At 34.9% G+C, this 6,000-nt stretch overlaps 1 pseudogene; it reads left to right on the top strand.

Moving 5' to 3' along the window:
* The first annotated feature begins 2,272 nt into the window (after positions 1 to 2,272).
* LOC120175045 lies at positions 2,273 to 5,516 on the top strand (annotated as a pseudogene).
* Positions 5,517 to 6,000: the final 484 nt, after the last annotated feature.

Here is a 6,000-nt window from a genome sequence, read left to right as displayed (position 1 = left end):
ATCGACACTTTTGGCGCTATAACTTCTCTTTAAATTCCAAAAGTGTCGAAACTTATAATAAATTATCGACACTTTCAACATAACCGGTAGCGCTTTAGCTGTTTTGTCATTACGAGACCGGTTTTGTCATATTATTACCTGTCATATTGTTATGGATCGATACATTTTATAAAGTATCGACACTTTATTGGCGCTATAACTTCTCTTTTAAATTCCAAAGTGTCGAAACTATAATAAATTATCGACACTTTCAACATAACCGGTAGCGCTTTACCTGTTTTGTCATTTCGAGACCGGTTTTGTCATATTTTTACATGTTATATTGTTATGGATTGATACATTTTTATAAAGTATCGACCGTTATTGACGCTATAACTTCTTCTCTTATTAATTCCAAAGTCGATATATAAATTATCGACACTTTCAACATAACGGTAGCGCTTTACCTGTTTTGTCATTTCGATACCAGTTTTGTCATATTTTTACATATTATATTGTTATGGATCGATACATTTTTACAAAGTATCGACACTTTATTGGCGCTATAACTCTTCTTTTTTAAATTCCAAAAGTGTCGATACGTATAATAAATTATCGACACTTTAACATAACCGGTAGCGCTTTACCTGTTTTGTCGAGAGATTTTGTCATATTTTACCTGTTATATTGTTATGGATCGATACATTTTTATAAAGTATCGACACTTTATTGGCTCTATAACTTCTTCTCTTTTAATTCCAAAAGTGTCGATACTTATAATAAATTATCGACACTTTCAACATATCCGGTAGCGCTTTACCTGTTTTGTCATTTCGAGACCGATTTTGTCATTTTTACCTGTATATTGTTATGGATCGATACATTTTTATAAAAATATCGACACTTTATTGGCGCTATAACTTCTCTCTTTTAAATTCTAAAAGTGTCGAAACTGATAATAAATTATCGACACTTTCAACATAACCGGTAGCGCTTTACCTGTTTTTTCATTTCGAGACCGGTTTTGTCATATTTTTACATGTTATATTGTTATGGATCGATACATTTTTATAAAGTATCGACACGTTATTGGCGCTATAACTTCTTCTTATTAATTCCAAAAGTCGATACTTATAATAATTATCGACACTTTCAACATAACCGGTAGCGCTTTACCTGTTTGTCATTTTGAGACCGGTTTGTCATATTTTTACATGTTATTGTTATGGATCGATACATTTTTATAAAGTATCGACACTTTATTGACGCTATAACTCTTCTCTTTTAAATTCCAAAAGTGTCGATACGTATAATAAATTATCGACACTTTCAACATAACCGATAGCGCTTTACCTGTTTTGTCATTTCGAGACCGGTTTTGTCATATTTTTACCTGTTATTTTGTTATGGATCGATACATTTTTATAAATTATCGACACTTTATTGACGATATAACTTCTTCTCTTTTAAAAAAGGTAAAATTTATCTGATATGTTGAAAGTGTCCATGTTTTTTTTATAAAAATGATCTATACTTTTTTTAAAGTTATGTAATTTATGTTTCAATTTTTTTTAATAGTGTTTCATGTTTTCCACCAACAATATTAATTTAATAATTTCATTTACAAAAAATTATTTGATTGTTTTGATATTTTATAAAATATTATTTAGAATTTAAATTTAACAATATGTTTAGATAGAAAATGTATTGACACATATTTAGGTAGTTATTGTACATACCTAAATATGTATTGCGAATTTAATGTTGTACCCACCCTTTAATTACCATTACCAATACCACATCCTATTAAAAGCAGCACGATTGAAACATGTTCAAAATGAACATTTGCTTACATCTCCATCAACGAAGTGTCGATCTTTATATTAAAGTACCGACACTTTAAATATATTCGGTACCGCTTTACCGGTTTTATCATTTCAATACTGGTTTTGTCATAGTTTTACCTGTTATATCGTTGTGGATCGATACATTTTAATTTGGATCGACACGAACCGCGCTAAACGAATTTATTAATAAATATCTTTTAATATCTGGTAACGCCGTATATTAACCGTATATTAACCCGCGTTCTGAGACATTCCGTACATTATCTATTTTTAAAAAATGATCTTATAAATTAAATTAAATCAAAATTCATCATATTCAAATCAAATATGTATATTCTATCGAGTAATTTCATGATCCCTACTTATCACTTCATCTATAGTCCCAATGATTAACATTCATTAATTTAAAATAACTTTCAAATAAAAAAAAAGTCAATGAAGAACTCTCTTCCTCACCCTTTTCTATCAATCCCTCAATTACTTAGCCCAATCCTAATCCAAATCAAAACCCTAAATCGAATTTCAATTCGATTCTTACACTGTAAATTTCAACCTACGTCCAATCTTATTATGTAAGTGATCAAAATTCATTCTTTTTCTTATACTAGAAAATTTTGCGAATTGGATTCCATTTTCCCCCTTTTTAATGTCAAAGAAATTCTGCGAAGAAACAAGACAATGTTCAATGTTTCTCAGGTCGCAAGAGGAGTTAGCTAGGGAAGCTATAAAACACGCTTTGAAGGCGCTGAAGAAACGGCATTTACTCGAAGAAGGAGCTCATGCTCCTGCATATATTGCTCTTTCCAGGCCCATCATCTCTCAGGTTTTTTTTCTTTGGTTTTTGGGTTCATTTTTTTATCATAACAATGTATTGAGTTGCTATTTTTGAAACGAGAAGTTAATGTTGAAATAGGAGTTTGTGATTATTATGTTGCAAGATTGTGAAAACAAGTGGGTTTGGATTAAAGAATTGGATAAATCATTGGCTTCCCATTAGAATAGAAAGCCCTATACCATGTTTTCGGTCCGGTGTGATACGGGTATGTGTCATTCGAGTCCATTCAATTATTCTTTAAAGCTTTTGCATGTATTGGAGGGTTATTTCCTACACCATGTCTGGTATGTGTGAGACACGAATACTTAAAAGTAAAATGAAGAGTCGGCGCAATACAGATATTGGGTATTTGACTATACATGGATGTAGGCGTGAGTGGTGGATACATGTATGTGCCAACACAAGTATCTAAAATTTTTTCTAAGTTTTCCATGGATTTTCGGATGTATTATGTACATTGAACACAAGCGTCAGAGATGGATACTTAAAGAAAATTGAATAGTTGGAGCAACATAAGTAATTGGTGAATTTCTTTGTAGGGTTCAGAATGGAAAGATAAAGCTGAAAACTTGGAACTGGAACTTCAACAGTGCTACAAAAGCACAGTCTAGATTGTCCGAGCAACTAGTGGTTGAAGTAGCCGAGTGTCGAGCTTTAAAAGTTTCTCTACAAGAGAAAGAAACAACTGTCACTGAATTGGAGAGGAATTGACCCAAACCAGGTTCAGTTTGTCTTTTTAGGGTTTGGTGGGCAAGAGTGTCAGTTTTTTGGATTTGAAGTCGCTGTGAAATTAATAACTGATGGATGTTTAAATTGGCAGGGATGAGTGCTCTCAGTTAAAAACAGATTTAGAAGAAAAATTAGAGCTATGGAATTGGTGATGATAGAGCACCAGGAAATCAAAGCTCAATTAGAACAAGTGGCTATTAGAGTAAAGATTTAGAGGCTGAAAATAAAATGTTAGTTGATCGTTGGATGCTTCAAAAAATGCAGGATGCTGAACGGCTTAATGAGGTATGGTATATTGTTATTACAGAACAAGGTATATTCCGATTTGTTGACTTGGAGAATGATAAATAGCCAGCCATATATACTTGAACTTTAAGCATGTTGGGTTTAGATTCATTAAGAGTTTGTTCATTCATACAATGTAGCTAAGTTTGAGCATTATCAAATAGTTCTGTTGGCATTATTTGTGGCTTTCACGTTTCAATATCGGATGGAAAGCAAAAAATCTTAAACAACTAATTTCGGTGGCTTAGACCCATCAGTTTACTTGGAGCTGGGCCGATTTTGGGTTTGGACAAGAGAGCATATTCTTTGCTCGTGTCTTCTTGAGTAACTAGAGGAATTAGTGGTAACTTATTTGTTTTCATCAACTTCTAGGATTGGTTTTTCTTATATTCCTTCAACTTTGTCACAAACTAGAGGAGAAAATGAGCAATAATGTCATTTAGAGTTATAGAACACTCCAGTAAAAGTTAGAAACCTAAATGGCAAATATTAATGGATGATTTTTTTTAATTCCTACTCCTTAGTTGTGAAAGGGTGTAATTTGTTTTTAATATGCCTGTTTGATTACAAATATTAGTGCTTAACTTTAGTTTTCCTTTAATTAATTTAGGCAAATGCACTTTACGAAGATACGATTGAACGGGCTCAAGGCCAGTGGTTTAGAAAACTTGCCCGAGAGCAAGTAGATGGTATTGTCCGTAGAAGTGAAGAAGGTGCTGAGTTCTTCGCAGAATCAACTGTTCCTTCTGTTTGCAAGCACAGGATCAATGCCCATGAAGGTGTTGTGCTTCGATACTGTTCGAGTATAATTCTGGAAAATTGATCAGCGGGGGACAGGACCGATCGGTCAAAATGTGGGATACTAGCACGGGATCTTTAATCCAAATCTTTCTGGCTGCCTCGGTTCCGTCCTTGATCTCGCAATTACCCATGACAATAGATTCGTAATAGCAGCAAGCGGTTCAAACAACTTGTTTGTATGGGATGTCAACACGGGACGAATCCGGCATTCTCTCACAGGTCACAAAGATAAAGTTTGTGCTGTGGATGTGAGCAAAGTTTCGGTCGTCATGTTGTGAGTGCAGGGTATGATCGGACGATAAAAGTGTGGGATTTGCAGAAAGGTTACTGCACCAACACTATAGTTTTTCACAGCAACTGCAATGCTCTTTGCTTCAGCACAGATGGACTGATATGCTCGGGTCATGTCGATGGTAATCTCCGTTTGTGGGATATTCAGACCGGAAAGTTAGTTAGTGAAGTTGCAGCACATTCACTTCCCATTACATCTATCTCCCTGTCTCGAAACGGAAATGTTGTATTGACAAGTGGCAGAGATAATTTGCATAATTTATTCGATGTACGATCTTTGGAGTTTGTGGTACATTCAGAGCAACCGGAAACAAGTGGCATCTAATTGGAGTCGTCGTGTATTAGTCCGGATGACAATTATATTGCTGCGGCTCTGCCGATGGATCCATCTACATTTGGTCGATATCAAAAGCCGACATTGTAAGCACTCTGAGGAGCACACTGTTCCAGTTATGTCTTGTACTTGGAGTGGACTCGGAAAACCATTAGCCTCTGCAGATAAGAATGGGTTGTCTGTATCTGGACATGATCCACTGGTATGTTCAATATTCTCTATGTTATTTTATGTACTTTGAGGGTCCCTGGAGGGTTATATTCCAATGCTCATGTTCGAATATGTCTTGTCCATGGGTACATGAAGAGAAATTACAGTCAGAGTAACATAAACATGGAAAACCGGTATAGTTGTATATATACACGTTTAAAATGATTTTATGTATGGAATTCGGTTTTGGTGGTGTTCTATTGAATCTGGTTTGATTTCGATTTCAACAATAGTTAACATATTCGACCAGCTTGGCATTATTTCATGAATGAATGGTATAGACAACAGAATTCAGCTGCTGATCTCAATAAACAATCATGGAAACGAAATAATACTGTAAGGTTTAACTAACATACTGTTTCTCAAGAAGGCTTGCACAGAATGCCAGATCGAACCTCTCTTCCGGTGGATCTCTGATGCAATCGAACACGGCATCCACATTTAAGAAGTCTTCATCGGCTGTGTAACTGCAGCCACGGGACCACTCAATGTTAAACATGAATTGCTAATGCATGACATTGACATTATAGGAAAATCTTGCCATTGGTTGGTAAGAGTTTTCTTAGTTCTCAATTTCCTGTTTTCCGGTTGTATATGGTTGAACTGTAGGACTGGTCGGTGAAAATGGACGTGCAGCACCGGATCTTCTTTATTTCTCAAGTAACAAACAAACCTACGATTCAGGGGAC

The sequence above is a fragment of the Hibiscus syriacus genome, unplaced genomic scaffold, assembly GCF_006381635.1.
Source record: "Hibiscus syriacus cultivar Baekdansim isolate YM2019G1 unplaced genomic scaffold, ASM638163v2 tig00112159_pilon, whole genome shotgun sequence".
Lineage (NCBI taxonomy): Eukaryota > Viridiplantae > Streptophyta > Magnoliopsida > Malvales > Malvaceae > Hibiscus > Hibiscus syriacus.
This window is presented reverse-complemented; position numbering and strand designations above follow the sequence as displayed.